Source organism: Eubalaena glacialis, chromosome 5 (genome assembly GCF_028564815.1).
Source record: "Eubalaena glacialis isolate mEubGla1 chromosome 5, mEubGla1.1.hap2.+ XY, whole genome shotgun sequence".
Taxonomy (NCBI): domain Eukaryota; kingdom Metazoa; phylum Chordata; class Mammalia; order Artiodactyla; family Balaenidae; genus Eubalaena; species Eubalaena glacialis.
Window position 1 is genome coordinate 36,835,402 of NC_083720.1, and position 17,188 is coordinate 36,852,589.

Genomic DNA, 17,188 nt, shown 5'->3' on the forward strand with positions numbered 1-17,188 from the left:
GAGCAGGGCAGAGCTGATGTGTCATCCCCAGTTAGCCCAGCCAGACTTCCAGAACCTGCCTGAGCTGCGACATCCACCAAAACTGCACACCAGATCTGCTGACTTGAAGAGCTGGGGCTTCCTCTGAGCTGAAAACAGGCCCCAGAGTCGGCGGCAGCACCTCCAGCTCCGGAAAAGGCACAGCCAAGGGACCCTGAACGAGAAAGAGGAACCCTGAGAGCTGCCGTCAGCCCCGCCCTGCAGCTCACTGGCAACGTCCTCACCTGAGAAACACAGACTATTATCTGTCCCGACAGAGGCCGTATTAACAAGTTCTCTTTGAAAACCACCAGGCCAGGGCTTCCCTGGTGGTGCCGTGGTTAAGAATCCACCTGCCAATGCAGGGGACACGGGTTCAAGCCCTGGTCCGGGAAGATCCCATATGCCGCGGAGCAACTAAGCCCGGGAACCACAACTACTGAGCCTGCGCACCAGAACTATTGAAGCCTGAGCACCTAGAACCTGTGCTCTGCAACAAGAGAAGCCACCGCGATAAGAAGCCCGCGCACCGCAACAAAGAGTAGCCCTCGCTTGCCGCAACTAGAGAAAAGCCCGTGCACAGCAACGAAGACCCAACGCAGCCAAAAATAAAAATAAATGTAAAAATTAAAAAAAAAGAAAACCACCAGGCCCCGTGGGCCCTTGAGTTAGCCCTCGGCATCTCCAGGCCCCAGTCTCTCCATCTGCCTGGAGAGGAATGTGGTCTGGATCAGGATTCCAGCCATGGCTGCATATTAGAAACACCCAAAGGAGTTTTAAATGACTGTGATGCCTGGTCCCCAGGCCCAGAGACTCCCTCCACTTGGTTTGGGAGGGGTCCAGGGATTGACGCTTCTGAAAGCTTGCAGCCGGTTTTGACATGAAGTCCGGGCCCAGGTGACCCCCGGGGTGGCCCACTTGGCCAGGCAGGAGCTTCTAGGGCTGCTTGCAAAAGAGACTAACTAGATTCAGAAGGGCCACAGAAGCGGTCAGTTTCCCTAAAATGCCTTTGAGAGGTGGCTGCAGGGAAAGCCGATTTACCAGCAAGCAGCTAAGCTGCGATTTGCTCTCGCATTCCCCTGAAGCTTCCTTCTGAGATCACGTGCTGTATCCAGCCCAGGCCCAGCCCTGACTCCCCTCCTCTGTGCGGCGCCAGCCTCTGGGGGCCCAGCACAGAGCAGGAGACAAGTTCATTACCGATGACCTTGACTGCTGGTAAAGACTTAGCTGCGCAAAGAGATTGGGTTGGTTTTTTTCTTTCCAAAGGTGGAGATGTGAGTGGTTAGGAATGTGGCTCAGGACCCAAACTGCCCAGATTTGACCTCCAGAACACCGCTTTCTAGGCGGATCACCTTGGGCAAGGCGTTCAGCACCCATGACTCCCTTTCCTCATCTGTGACATGGGAGGGGAGGGCAGTGCTCCATCCTGGGGTGGTTATGAGGGTGAGCTGAGTCCAGCTCTCAGCACAGCACACCCTAAATGCTGCGTGGTGATGACCATTATGACTATTAGATCATTTCTTAAAGGAGAGAGAAACACTGGTATTCATTGTCAGTGAAGGGTGCAAAATTCTTTTTATTTTATTTTGTTTCATCTTTTTTGTTTCTCTGAAAAGAAAGATGACTAACCATTAAAGCCCAAGTGTGAATGAAGAATAGACAATTCCTTTGAAGGTCTTTTAACCCAGGATAACACGTTATCTGTCCAGGATAAGTGACGTTTATCTCTTTATTAAACATTTTATTCATCAAATATTTATTAAATACCTCTGATGTGCCAGGTGCTGGGCTTGGTGTGGGAGCTTCAGCCAGGAGTGAGGCAGACACACCATCCTAGCCACACACAGCTTAGAGCAGACTGAAATGGTACATAAATGATTCATTTCTTACACGAGAAATGAATCAGTTTCAATTCTTGTAATTGCTAGGAAGAGGGACATGAGGGCCATGACAGGGGACTCTGGATGGGGAAACTTCCAGAGAAAGTAACAGCTAAGCTAAGATCTGGAGGATGAGTAGAGGCCCTCTGGGTATTGTGGGGAAGAGCATCACAGCAGAGGGAACAGCATGTATAAGTCCTGAGGCAAGAAAGAACCTGGAGACTCAAGGGACAGCGTGAAGGCCAGGGTCCCTGGAGGGCACTGAGTACGGGAATCAGTGTTGGGAGATGTGGTCAGGGAGGCTGGCCGTTCAGGAGGCTGGAAGCGGGGGTGGCACTTTGCATTTTCTTCTAAGTGCTGCTGGAGAGTTTTAAAGCAGGGGTGTGACCTGCCCTGGCATTGGTTCACTGTGTCTGCTTGTTTGGAAAGTTGATCGCAGGGTCACAAGTGAATGCGAGAAAGACCAGTGAGGGAGCCCCAGGGTGCTGAGCATCATGATGAGCTGAAAAGTCCAAATGACAAAATCATCACATTCGGACAGAATTGGGGCTCGGGGTGATGGTTGGGGAAGGAGGGAAGAGAAAGAAACCACCAGTGATTGGACACATGCTATGTGTCAGGGTCACCTGCATTGCTTCATGTGAATTTTCACACAAGACATGAAAAAGATTCTAACCCAGAGCCGACCACCCTTTCTGCTCCATGATACCCGATGATTGACACCCTTGCTATTGTGGAGGGGTTCGTGCCAGGGAACCCCTCCTCCTCTTTTGCTTCTTGCTGTTGAATTTTTGGGGTCTCCTGTCTCTGGGGGCTTCTTCTTGGAGCTTCCTGAAGACAGAAGTGACAGTGTGGTTTCTTTGTCTAATGTTGCCCTTTCACTCCATGCCTCACCCTCGGCCCTGGCATCATTTTTCTTAGTCATCATTTGCGTCCATCCGGTCCCTGGATCTCTGATGAATGACTGCGGCATCTCATTGCACTCTGAGCTGATTGCATCGCCTGGCCCTGGGCCTCTGCTTGGCTCACGATGATTTACAGGCATCCGAGGCTGGACGTCTCCGGGTGACCTGTGCAAACCGAGAACTGAGGCGACCACTGAAGCACTGGAGAGCTCGACAAGGAAATGTCCTCTGGGGTTAGGCGTGTGCCTCAAGACTCAAGGTAGAAACAGAGGAACTGAAACCCACAAACTTCCCTGCATCCTGGCCCACCGTTGTTATTCCTTTTTTTTTTTTTTTAAATCACTGAGATTTTTCGGTTATACTTTCCTGCATGTTTTAATTTTATTTTAGGTACATGCTAAAAATGTCCAGCTTTTGCAACCCAGGCTGGCTGAGCAGGGCTGTGTGAATGAGTCACCGTCTCAGAGACTCTCAGGCACTGGCTTTCCCTTTGGGCTGAACCTTTCTGGGGACAGCAAGGTGCTGTGTGGGAATCTGGGCTTTGTGGAGCAAGGCAGCTCTAGATTCGAATGCCAGTTTTGCCACTTTCCAGCTGGGTGACTTTGGGCAAGTTACTTGACATCTCTGAGTCTTAGTTCTGTCTTCTTTAACATGGGGACGAGAAGACAGTAACGTTAGGATTACAGAATTTCATGAAAATAATGTTGGGGGTATCTGGTAGGGTAGGCAACATGTAGGTGGTCTGGAAATCTTGGGTCCACTTTTTAAAAAATTTTATTGAAGTATAGTTTATTTACAATGTTGTGTTCATTTCTGCTGTACAGCGAAGTGATTCAGTTATACATATATGTATATTCTTTTTCATATTCTTTTTCACCATGGTTTATCACAGGATATTGAACATAGTTCCCTATGCTATACAGTAGGACCTTGTTGTCTGGGTCCACTTTTGTTTGGCCAAAACTTTACTTAGGTCAGGCTAGTTCTGTACTGAACCAAGCACCCTTCTAACGTCTAAGAAAAGGCAGCTCTGGAATTACACCCTCCTCTGTCTGTGTAGCAGACATGTTTGGGCCCTGATATGACATCTCCAAGCCTGTCTCTTCTCTCACCTGCAGTGACTCATTCCAGGGCGCTCAGACCACGTTGTGCCCACCGCAAGCACGGACTCCCACCCTCTAAGCAGAAAAGGGACTTCTGTGCGCTTCTTAGAAACCTCAGGCTCTGCTTTTGGGGACACCCAAACCTAGACGGTTTTTGTGAACATGCCGAATAATGGCTTTTGCCCTTGGGTAACTTATGCTGCCCTAGGGTGACCGGTTCTGTGTACTGGGGAAGGTGGGCAGGGGCTGTGGTGTGAGGGACACCAACCTATCACCCGGGGTCCAGCTGAGCACAGAGCCTGCTCCACACCAGCCCTGCAGGGGGTAGAACCTATGTGGCTTTGCTCCACCCCCTCATTGTTGATTGGCCCACAGCTAGACACCTGACCCAAGCAGACCAATCAGAATTCTAGGATTTTTCACTCTGAAACTGAGAACCATTCTCTCTGGGTACGGGTTCCATAGTAACTTCAGGAGTTGTCAGTGTGTCAGTTCCCTGTCACCGTGAAGGAAGCCAGTGCAGAGTAAGAAAGAAAAAAGTCATAGCCAAGGAGAAACAGAAAGGTGGTGAGAGCTTCCTGGCGGCGCCTGTGTTGCTGGTGACAGCTGTGTGTGGAAACCACTCCGTCCCTGCGGATGGGAGGGATCCTTGCCATGAGGTCCCATTTTTGCCTCAGCCACTTCAACTTCATTTCTGTCACAGGCAGTCAAATCATGTATGCAGATACACAACCTGGTATTTCTCAGTAAAAGTTACAATTTGGGGTACAGTGTATTCCCTACAGGTGAGTAAGTGTGGCCCAAAAGGGATACTAAGGAAGAAGAGAGAGGAGAATAACATGGATTGACCTTCTAGAATGTTCCAGGCACTGAAGTCACCACTTTGTGTACATTTCCTAATGTGAGGGAAGAGTGAGTCTGGTAGGAGAAATGTAGCTGCAAGCAATAGAACCCCTTATTGACTCTTCAAGGAGTCAGAGCTGCATGGCCTCAAGGCTGGTCTGGCATCTCAGTGATACCAGCAACCACTCAGCTGCTTTCCCTCCTTCAGATCCACTGTCTGCCGCTTGTTGGTGTTTCTTCCTGCTGATAATTGCCTCATGGTCACAGCAGGGCTGCTCCAGCTTCAGGCTTCACATCTGTGTCCTAAGAGGAAAGGGGAAGGCAAACCTTTCCCAGATGCCTCTAGCAGACTTTGTTTTGTACCTCATTGGCCAAATCTGCCCATAAATATGTCCCATGGCCATTCCTACCTGAGAGCCAATTTCCACCTTTCCAACCTCTAGGCTGGGAGGTGACAAAAGAAAAAGGGTTTGGGAAAAGCTGTGGATTGGCCAACAACTTGTGTCTTTCCCTAGTAGTATGAGCACCAATAATATGCTGTGTCTAGGAATGGTAGGAACTGGATGTGAGTGGCCCTTAGAGGGTGGGGGAAAAGGATGCTAACAGGCAAGCTGGAGGAGGACCTGACATGCCCATGGGAGCCACTGAAGGTGCTTAAGCCAGGTGGAGGAGTGTCAGGACCAGAGTTATATTCTAGAAAGATCACCCTGGCTATTACCTGGAGGGCGGCTTGGAGGGGAATTGGACTGAAAGCAAGTTAGAGGTGTTCCCAGTGCCCATCCTGTGAATTGAACATAGTATTTACAGGCGTAGAATTTAGAGTAACTCCTTCCTGAGCTACTTACTGGATCAAGGAAGTGACTGGACAGAAAAATGAGACTAAACTAAAACTCTTGAGAAATATAGAAGAATTTATCCTAGTGGAGAAAGAGACTATGATCTGGCGCCTACATCTGATTTTTCAGAGGATGAAAGTGGCTTTTCTTTGCATTTCTGTGTGCGTAAGCAAATTCCAGGCCACATTAAGTTACTGACTCTGCCACATAAAACGAACTCAAGGTTGCATCCATGGGAGAGTGAGTACAAATCACATTAACACTATAGAATAGGACATTAGACTAAGTATTTCCAATAAGCGAAAAATGGGAAATACTGTTGTACATGTTCCTTCATATAGATATTCTGGCCACATTAGAAAGGCTATAGTGTACTTATATATACTATTAAAAAATTCAAATTGTGAAGATTAATATCAAGTGATGTACGCTTATTACAAAAAATGTATAAAACGGAGAAAAATTGTTAAGAAGAAAACATCAAAAACCATAAAAACAAAATCACTGTTGCAATTTTGGCCCATGTCCTTTCTATCCTTATGGGTAAGTTTCTCTACAATATTCATAATCATAATCAATGTACAATTTTATATGCTGCTTTTTTAAATTTAATTAATTAATTAATTTATTTATTTATTTATTTTTGGCTGTGTTGGGTCCTCGTCTCCGTGCGAGGGCTCTCTCCAGTTGCGGCGAGCGGGGGCCACTCCTCATCGCGGTGCGCGGGCCTCTCCCTGTCGCGGCCTCTCCCGTTGCGGAGCACAGGCTCCAGACGCGCAGGCTCCAGACGCGCAGGCTCAGCAGCCGTGGCTCACGGGCTCAGTTGCTCCGTGGCATGTGGGATAGTCCCAGACCAGGGCCCGAACCCGTGTCCCCTGCATTGGCAGGCAGATTCCCAACCACTGCGCCACCAGGGAAGCCCTATGCTGCTTTTTTATCTAATCTCATCTTGTAGGCTTTTTCCCCATGCTAACACAGTTTTTGTAAACTTCACTTCTCACGGTTACATAACACAAAACTTTCTTGACCCCTGTTATTGATCATTTGAGTGGCTTCCTTTTCTCTTCATAATAAATAATGTGATGCTTATGATTGTGTATAACATTTTGTCTTCATAGAAAACTATTTCTTGGATATTGATTCTCAGAAATGGAATTACTATCTCAAAGGGAACAAACATTTTTAAAGCCATTGATACCTATTGCTGATTCAGAAATTCAAACTCGTGATAAAAGTTCAGTTAAAGACAGACAATGCAGTGAGGAAACCTGCCTCTGTATTCTCTCCCTTGGCACAGGGTTTGGTCATTATGTCTGTGGACAATTTATTGCCTTATTTCTAAAGAGAATCAATATGCCCAGAAGCCCTAGTATAATGAAATTCAGCAGGGCCTCAGCTCATGAAGGAATCCATCAATTAGACCAGAATGCTAAGAACAGTGAAAGTGAAAATAGTCCCAGTGAATCTTGATATTGAAACACAGATTAGGGCATTTTGGGGGGAAAAACATTTTATCTTTATCTATATTTTTTGTATCCCGTACAATTAGGAAGCTCATGGAAGATGAATAGAGGTTGTTTCATAGTATATGCTCTTCCCACATTACACGCTAGCATGCTGACCCCCACTACCCTCACTCCAAATTTATTTCAAGAAGAATCATTGCATATCTGCCATTTTCCAGGAATTGTGCAAGCTGCTGGGGGTATACTCATCCTCTAGGACGTAGTCTGCACCTCAATTGTTTGCCCAGGCTCAGATGCTAGCTCTGCCATTTGGTAAGGCCTCTGCTTGGTGCCTTCATCATACTAGCCCTGTGGTGGGTATTATTGCCCTCATTTACAGATGGGGAGACTTAGAGAGAGATTATCGTGCCCAAGGTCACAGAGGTAGTAAATTATAAAGCTGGTGCACTTTGTCATCATGGCCCTTTATGAAAAAACAAGCATGATTCTTTGAAAGTAATTTGGAAAAGCTGTTTAAGATGCTTTTTACACTGATCCTGGCTTATTTTATTTGTAAAGTCTATTTACTGCAGTTATAAAAACATCCCATTCATTCCAGTTCTCTCCTATCACTTTTGCAAAATTGGTATCTCTCTCTCATTCATTCATTCACGCATTCCTTATGCATCCACTCTCCCCAAATACACACACACACACAGTGGTGTGCTGGCGATGGCTCCTCCTGGCTGGCCAGAGCTGCTTGTGAACACTGTCTCCCAACTCCTCAGTGACATTATGATTTATAATAAGAAATGTATATTTGATCTCCATCCACCGTTCCTGGAACATAGCTCCTAAAACCCTTGAAATTTCCTAACTGTTAAGATAAAGATGGCTGTGTTATGTTAATGAGATGATTTGGGGGAAGGCCCCAGGTAACCTGAAGGTGGGGGCTGGTTGCCAGGGGAACCAACCACGTGATTAGAGGGTTGGAACTTTCAGTCCCACCCCAGAGATCTGGGGAGGAGAGAGGGGCTGGAGATTCAGTTCTATCACCAAGGGCCAATGATTTAATCAATCATGCCTATAAAATAAGCCTGTTAAAAAACAAAATTCAACTGAGTAAAGTTAAAGATCCATTTGGCTTTATTCAAGGATTCATGAATCAGGCAGCATCCCATCTAGCAAGTAGAAATGAGCTCCAAGGAGCTATACAAAGTAGAAGGCTTTTACAGACAGAGGGGGCAAGGGCAAGGAAAAAGTGGATTGCCTCATCTTTTTGGGGAGGGATGAAGGGGTCTATCAGGGGGATTACCTCACTACTGCTGATCAGGAAATTCCAGACTGACTGGTTAAGACTACATTACTGGGAGAGGCTGAGACTGCAGTCAGGCTAGGTATGTAGTCTTGGTTTGCTGACATAGGGCTTAGCACAAGTGACTCCATTTGGGGCCTGTTGTTTCTTTATAACAAGGCTTTTTTAAAAAAAAAAGATGGGTTCACAGAGCTTCCAGGTTGGTGAACCAGAACTCTTCCATGTGCCTGGAGGATTGTGCACACCAAACTCCATGGGGACAGAAGTTCCTACACTGGGGACCCTTCTGAACCCAGCCCTATGTACCTCTTCATCTGTATCCTTTACAATACCCTTTATAATAAACTGGTAAACATAAGTAAATGTTTCTCTGAGTTCTGTGAGCCCCTCTGGCAAATTAATCAAACATAAGGAGGGGGTCATAGGAACTTCCAATTTATAGCCAATTGGTCAGAAGCACAGGTAACAACATAGATTTGCAATTGGCATCTGAAGTGGGAGCAGTATTGTGGGACTAAGCCCTTAACATGTGGGATCTGATGCTATGTTAAGGGTTAAGGGACATGGTACTGCTTTCAAGTTCAATAAGGAGGCACCAAAAAAGAAAAAAAAAATGTGAGCAGCTTGAGGGAAGGGACTTATTTCATCTTTCCTCTGACACCACAATAGGTCCTTGCCCAGTGCCAGGCGCCTAGAAGTTTCTGGATCAATGCTGGCATTAGTTAGGGGACTGGGAAGCTAGTCCAAGCTCACCCTTATCGATCAAGCTGTGTGATTACTGCGGGGTCGCTTTCTTTCTGGAGGTCTGTTTCCTCAAGTAATTATACAAGGCTTATTTTAGATGACTTCTTGAGAATAACTAGTATTCTAATTAAAACACCAGGATTCACACCAAACCTGTTTATAGCATAATGTGTATCACAAACAGACATCATTTAAAATACAAAAATTAGTGGCCAGATGGAGCAGATTGAGAAGGTTCTTAAATGTTGAAGACTTTTGTTTGAAAAAAAAAATCATGAATTTTGCATTTGATTCCCTTTACCTGCAAGAAAATGCTGAATGTTCCCTGAGGAAATATGTTGGAACCGGTTTGCATTCAATGAGAATCACATTAAGTTGATCCACATTTAATTTGTTCCTTGTCAGCATCTGCTCTGTTCAGCCACAGTTTCTCATCTGCTTGGGCCATTTCACATGCCTTTCTCTGTGGGCCCTGGAGTCTGATAGGTCTTGTTTAAAATCCCAGCCCCACCGCTTACCTGCTATAGGATCTTGGGGAAATTTCTCTCTAAGCCTCTCGATGTCCTCCTCTGTAAATGGGGAAAATGATAAACATGGATCATGGGGAGTTGTGAGGATTCAGTGTGGTGATATCTGTCAAGGGCTCAGGGCAGTAGCTGACACATAGTAGGTGTGGTCCAGGATTGCTCTCCTTGTACCTCTTGGATTATCAAGTTCTGCCCCTGCTGGTCCTCCTACCTGGAGCACTGGCTCCCCAGGGAAGATGCCCCCACAAAACCCTCATCACCTCCATTTCCCCAGACTCCCTCCTTCCTGGTCCTGATTGTCTTGTGGAGGCTGCAGGTCCTTCTGTCTTGTCCTGCACGCTCCTGAGAGCACAAACTTTGCATTTGTGGAAATCTAGAGCATTCAACCCACTGTCTAGCATGTCCAGGGAGCTGAGCACCTGCTTAATTGACCAAGCTGGACTTGACATTCAGATGAGAGACACTTGAAAAAGGGAAACGATTTCTGGCCCAGGAACTCCTCCTGATGAAGTGTTGGTAGAATGGAAGCTCCTATTCCCCAAATACCCAGAGGAGAATAGAGTTGAAGGGAGAACCCACTGAACGTGCCCATCAGTGCCAGAAGCACTTGCCATCAAGCACCTACTCATTCATTCCAACCCTAGGCACCTAACACTGCTTGTGCGACCAAGACAAGCACACTCGGTGTGCAAAGAGTTGGTGTGGCTGCTGCGTGAAGTGGAAGGGTTTGCCTTTCGACAGATGAGATAAGACAGGTGGGCGGGGCTAGACATTACAGTGTCCTGGAAGTCTTGCTAAGGAGCTTGGTTTTATCCTAAGAGCAGAGAAAGACAGGGAGTGGAAGCAAGGGAGTGATGTGACCAGCTTTCTAGTAATTCTGGCTGCTGTTTAGAGAGTGGATTGGGGTGGGGCCAGCCTGGCAGCAGGGAGCCTGCCTAGGAAGCTGTTTCAGTGATTCAGATAAGAGATGGTGGTGGTCTGGGCTGGGGGAGAGGAGGAGAGGGAACAGAGAATACCAGTTCTGTACTTTCCAAGTGTCTTTAATCTGTGAAGTAGGTCAATTCATCACTGCTTTGATTTACAGATCAGAGCAAGAGAAAGGGCAGTGACACAGTGGTCCCTAGTATGACTTTCTCATCTCATCTATACATCCCCCTAAAAAAGGCTGCATGACCTTGGGTATTAAGTGAATGGTGTCAAGGACAGTCACGTCTCCTTGGCCCCTCTTGTCAGAGTGCATTCTCTCATTGAGGAGCTCTTGTCTTCACAAAGGTCTGGAACTAAGTAGGGCATGAACTAGTGTCCCCATTTTTGCCCTCATTTTCTTATACCCAAGGGCTTCCCCTCTCCCCATCATGTGGTTGTCTCCCTGCCTGGGATCTCCGCCATTATCTGCTCATACATTTGCTTCCCCCAACGGACTAGGAGGTGAAGCTGCAGCCTAGTCCTCTCCAACTGCCCTGGGCATGTAAATGCCTGCTGTTGTTTTATAGAATCATCGATTCTAGGATTGGAAGGGAACTTAGGGTCTGCTGGTTAAGTGTTCCTCCAAGTGCAGTAGTCCCCTCTGATATCCACACATCTGCAGTGCACCGAGTACACTCTTCCCCCAAGAGGCAGTCCTGGCATCTCAGGTGGATCACCTTCGTGACTCCTTTCTCTGACTCTCCACAGCCACTGATATTTCTGTGAAGCCAGCATTTCATTCTGTCTGACCTTACAGTTTACCTGTCTGTTTTACTCACTCAACTGTGAGGCCTTTGAGGACTAAGATGCATGTGTTTTATTCATCTAAACATTCCCCATAGCCTTGTACACAGTGTCTGGCATAGAGTAGGTACTTGATAACAAGTAAATGACTGAATGAATGGACAAATGAGTAAATGAATGAGTGAGTGAGTGGTTAGCTCTCAGTGTTAGAAAGTTCTTCTTTACCCTCAGCTGAAACATGCTTCCTGCTAACCACCACTTTCTGAGCTGAAGTTCACGCCACACAGGATCACACTTTCCTCTTCCCCATGGTGGCTTCTCACCTGGTGGAACCACAGCAACCTGCTTATGTTCTTCAAACATACCAACCTGTTCCCGCTAAGCTTTTTCCCACTTTAAGCATTTTATACATCTGCCCCTTCTGCCTAGGACCCTTGACTCTCATTTCTTTAATGGCCTTCTTGTCATTTGGGTCTTAGCTCAAATATCACCTCCTCAAAAAGACCATTTCTAACCACTCAATCTAGAGTAACTCCCTTTGCTCCTTCACCTCTTTATCTCTCTGTGCTGAATTTGGGGTGATTTCCTCAGATTCATCTTTCAGTTCACTAAATCTCTCTTCATCTGTGTCTGTCTAACCTGCTGATTGAGGTCTCATATCAGTTACTCTACTTTTCATTCATAGAATGTATATGTGAATATTGTAAGCATTCTTATTTTAAAATCCTTTTTAGAATCTCTGTGTAATGCCCCAATAGAGATTTTTCCAATTTATTGTATCTGATCATCTCTCAGAGTTGAGTATCTTTGTAATTGTTGTAATTTTTAAGATGTAACTTTATCAGGAATTATCATCTATGAGTGACCCACATGGGTTACGGAGGTGACCTATCATGTTTATGAATCCTGGAAGAGTTGTTAATTTCTTTTTATTTATTTATTTATTTATTTTATTTTTGGCTGCGTTGAGTCTCTAGTTGCAGTGAGCAGGGCTACTGTTTGTTGTGGTGCATGGGCTTCTCACTGCAGTGGCTTCTCTTGTTGTGGAGCATGGGCTCTAGGTGCGTGAGCTTCAGTAGTTGTGGCACACAGGCTCAGTAGTTGTGGCACACGGGCTTTGTTGCTCTGTGGCATGTGGGATCTTCCCGGACCAGGGCTCGAACCCATGTCCCTGCATTGGCAGGCGGATTCTTAACCACTGAGCCACCAAGGAAGCCCTACATTAATTTCTTGATGAATGCAAGATCAGTGCAAGAATTTGGGCACCAACCCTGTGCATGATGTAGGCAAGAGATGATGATTTCTTGTGTTTGGTCTCCCTCATCTGATTCCAGCGACATTAACTTTACATGTCTGCTTTGTCCTCAGACTGGAGCATCACCCAGTTCAGTGATACCCAGATGCCAGGTTCTTAATGCATGTACTTAATGTATAAAAACCACCCAGCTAAATGCATGAGCATGGGACTCAGTGAAAACACAGATTTCTGAGCTTCATTTCCTGGGTACTGATTACGTAAGTCTGGGCTTGAGCCTGGGAATCTGAATTCTTATACAGCTCTCCATATGATTCTGAGGTACAGTGAAGTTTGGGTACCAGTGGTCCTATAAGCTTTAAGGATTGTAGTTGGATTTATTTTTGTCTTGTTTATTTCCTTTAAATAAAAGGATTGAAAGCAGCTTACAAGATATATGTGGATACATTTTGAAAAGCAGACTTAAAAACCACCTACACAAATAAACAACCTAAGCAAGTGAGATCTGACTTTACCCCAAGACTGGAGACACACAGGGTGATGCTGCAGTTGGCGTCCTCACCAGAATCCTCATCATGGATGTGGCTGTGAGCGATGTGTGAGCCATTATTATTCATCTCTGGAGACCCTCAACATTAAAAGCCCAGCTCAGTGAAATCAATTATGGAAGTAACAGTAGAACTGCAAAAGGATGCTGCTCTTTGATAGGGTTTTAATGTTTCTGGGGTCCCCTTCTGCAAACTGTCAGATTGCTCAAATACACTTATTGGTCTGGCAACACCCAAGAAGACTCCTCCTGGCAAACTGATCTGCCTTGCTGAGTCCTCCCAGCCCATGTTTACTCAGAAGCCAAGACACCTCTTGGCTTCTGCCCAAGCTGTTTCCTCTGCCCAGAGGACTCCTGTACATCTCCAAGGAGCCACTCAAATATCACCTTCTCCAGGCAGTCCTCCTCCTCCACCCTCTTCATGTCCTTCCTTCCTTTTGTCCTTCATTAATTAAGCCCTTATCATGTCCCAGCACTACACCGGAGCCCCTCAACTTCCCTCCATCCCAGTATCTGCCACACTGCACACCTTCCCAGCCTCATCTCCTGTAATGCTTCCCCTCACTTCTCTGGTCTGTCCACGCTGGCTTCCTGTGCTCCCTTCCTCTCTCTGCAGGACCTTTGCACAGGCTGTGTCAGTCTTCTGCCTGGAATGCTCCTCTCCCCTCACATTCCTGCTGTCCCCCACCTAAATTGTTCCTTCCTGGCACCCTGCAGTTGTCTTACTCTGCCCTCCTTCACATCTGGGACATAACATTTCTTTTGTGATTCCTAGGTTGCCCTCTGTCTCCTTGACCACAAGAGAGCAAGCACTGTAACCTCAATGCCTAGCACCGAGCCTGACATACAGCAGGTGCCTGATAACTTTGTTAAATGGGTGAAAGAAGACAGCCCTGAGAACCTCAATCTCTCTCTTCCTTTGGACCAGTCGTTCTTAAACTTCTTTTGGCCATTGGCCCCTTTGAGAGTCTCATGAAACCTAGAAACCCTCTCTGTACAGATATACATGAATACTTCTTCACATAAAACTCCCATATTGTTTCAAGGTTCAAAAACACCCCAGATAAAGTGCTTGCTTAGGCAGCACATTTACTAAAATCGGAACAATACAGAGTAGATTAGCATGGCCCCTGCACAGAGATGACATGCAAATTAGTGAAGTGTTCCATATTTCTGTTTGGGATTAGCAGAAGCAAACTATTATATATAGGATGGATAAACAACAAGGCCCTACTGTATAGCATAGGAAACTATATTCAGTATCCTGTGATAAACCATAATGAAAAAGAATATATATGTATAACTGAATCACTTTGCTGTACGGCAGAAATTAACACAACATTGTAAAGCAACTATACTTCAATAAACTATTTTAAAAATTCCAGATAAAGAGGGCATTGTTTATTAATTCCAAGCTAAGGTTCTTTTCTAGAGAGAGCAGCTTATGAATTGTATACACATATCATGATTTAAATCCAATACAAATTGAGATGAATGTGAGACTCCCAGCATCTTAAAAGCTTATGTGTTCAGATGGCTTCATGTAGATACCATGCTGGTTGGTGTGTTCCCTTTAAGAACTCATCTCCCTGGGTTTTTTTGTTGTTGTTGTTGTTGCAGGAAAGAAGACAGCACAGAGGCAAGCACACCAAACTGGAAAATATTTACATCCCTCCCAACTGACTAGCGGAGCCGAGGTGGCCCCATGATTTGCGATCCCTTCCAGGGAGCTGAGCTACAAGCCAAACGACCATCTTCCTATTTCAAGTCACTCTTGACAACGTCTCTACTCTGTATAATACCAACCAGGGAACCAAAGAGATGGCTGTTAACTGTCAGAAGCCCGTGTGTATTGGCACAGAGTGGCGGAAGGAGCCCGGGGCTGGAGTCCCAAGGTCCTGGCTGGCTCAGCCACTCCTAAGCTTTGTTCCTGCACAGATTACTAGCCTTCTTAGAATTTCCACTTCTTCATCGGTTTGAGGGGCCTAAAGCCTACTTGACAGTTTTGTTCCGACAACCTAATGAGCTAATGGCTGCGAAAGTGCCCTGAACACTAAGATGCTTGCCATGTGTCAGGGATCATTGTTGTTGGTAAAGTGTGATTCCATATTCTCTCACTCACGTACTGACGTCTGCTCAGGAGGGCTGTCTGCCATAAGTACTCGTTATAGTTCTACGTAGCTGCCACCCAAGATGGGTGATGTGAGGCCTGGCAGCATGATGGTTTAAGAGACATCTGAGCAGTCATCTTGCTATTCTAGAGCTCCTGCAGGGCTAGCCTGTGCAAAACATTGTATGTGTGTGAGTACTTTCCTTGGGAGAGGGGCCATGGATTTCACTAGATTCTCAAATGAGACTGGGACCCCCGAGGGTCAAGCACTGCTAGTCTAGGGGGAAAGGACTCTCATTAAGGAACCTGGAGACGCAGCTCTGCCTCTAACTGGCCAGTGACTTTGAGGCCGTCCCTTGGCCTCTCTGGGCCTCAGTTCCTCATCTGTGACATGGGTGTGACCGCGTGCCCTCCAGCATCCCTCCCTGCTTGGACCTCTGATGAGTCTGTAGCCCCTCCGTGCGTTGTGTCCTCCATCAGAGGAGGCTCGTCCCGCTGCAGCAAACATCATCTGGGTTCTTTCTGTGGGGCAGCCTCTGGTCAGCTGGGAAGGTCCCAAACCCAGCCTCCTTGCTTCCAGAATAAGCGGAGATTTCTTCTTTTCTAAACATAAGTCACTTCAGGCCACTGTGTCTGTGAATTTCCCACCCCCCACAAATAACCAAAGCACCCCAAAGTGCCCGAAGTACTGCAGCCCTGTTTCTGCTCGTCTGGCCCAGCAGTTAAAGAGCATTGTGGCCCAGTGGCTGTGCTCAGACCGAGAGGGTTTGCTCCCTCTTAAAGACTTCCCTGCAAACTGCAGGGCTGTGAGGCCACCTCATTCACCAACCAAGGGGCTAACGGGGACAGCTGAAACCTTAGCACCCCGAGAAAGGCCGAATGAAAAGCAGGCTGTGCACGGTGCAACCTGATTAGCTGAGTTCTTTCTTGAGGCAGAGGTTGATGGCAGGAAGGCAGCTGGCGGGGTCTGCCCTCATGTCTGGGACCTCAGCAGAACCAGGGCTGGGCTCACACAGGTCCCACGACCCATAGGACAGACCTCAGAGAGTTCCTAGTCTACAGTCCTCAGGCCAGATCTGGCTCACAAACATGTCTTGTTTAGCTTATGTTTTTGTTTTGTTTTTTAATTGAGGTTAAAACATGTATAGCATAAAATTTACCATCTTAACCATTTTTAAATGCCCAGTTCACTGGCATTAAATGCATTCACATCGTTGTGCAACCATCACCACCGTCCATCTCCAGAACTTTTCCATCTCCCCAGACTGAAACTCTGTCCCCATTAAACACTAATCCCCTATTTTCCCCTTCCCCAGCTCCTAGCAACCTCCCTTCTACTTTCTGTCTCTATGAGTTTGTTGACCCTAGGGACCTCATATAAGTGGAATCACACAAAATTTTTTCTTCTGGGACTGACTTATTTCACTCAGCATGATGTCCTCAGGTTTCATCCATGTTGTAGTATGTGTCAGAATTTCCTTCCTTTTCAAGGCTAAGTAATGCTCCATCGTGGGGGTAGATCACATTTTGCTTATCCATCTACCTGTTGATGGACAATTGGGTTGCTTCCCTCTCTTGGCTATTGTGAATAATGCCATGAACATGGGGGTACAAATACCTATGTTGTATTTGTTAGTATTGGAATTAGCAAATAACATTTAAAAGCCAAGAGATTTCTCATTAAAATCTGGATTTCTGGCTTCTTTTGGAAAAACAGTGAATCTGGCAACTCAGGGCTTCTAGCTTCCTGGCCACACTCAGAGCTGAATGAGGCCAGCCACTCCCTTCCCTACCGACAGGCACACAGCCTGGGGGGCCTCAGGCCCCCACTCCCTCCTGGTGTCCTCCTCGCTCCCCACCTCCCCTGCCTGGTCTGCCCAGCACCCTCCGGTTATGGGTAGACACAGAGACCAGAGGGGCACCGTGAGCTGTGCCCAAGGTCCCATGGGC

General features: G+C 46.5%; 1 non-coding gene across 1 annotated transcript; it reads left to right on the forward strand.

Annotated features, from left to right (window-relative positions):
* The first annotated feature begins 14,196 nt into the window (after window positions 1–14,196).
* Window positions 14,197–14,303, forward strand: LOC133092853 (U6 spliceosomal RNA). Its single transcript, XR_009701204.1, has one exon. It is a non-coding gene; the product is annotated as a U6 spliceosomal RNA (small nuclear RNA).
* Window positions 14,304–17,188: the final 2,885 nt, after the last annotated feature.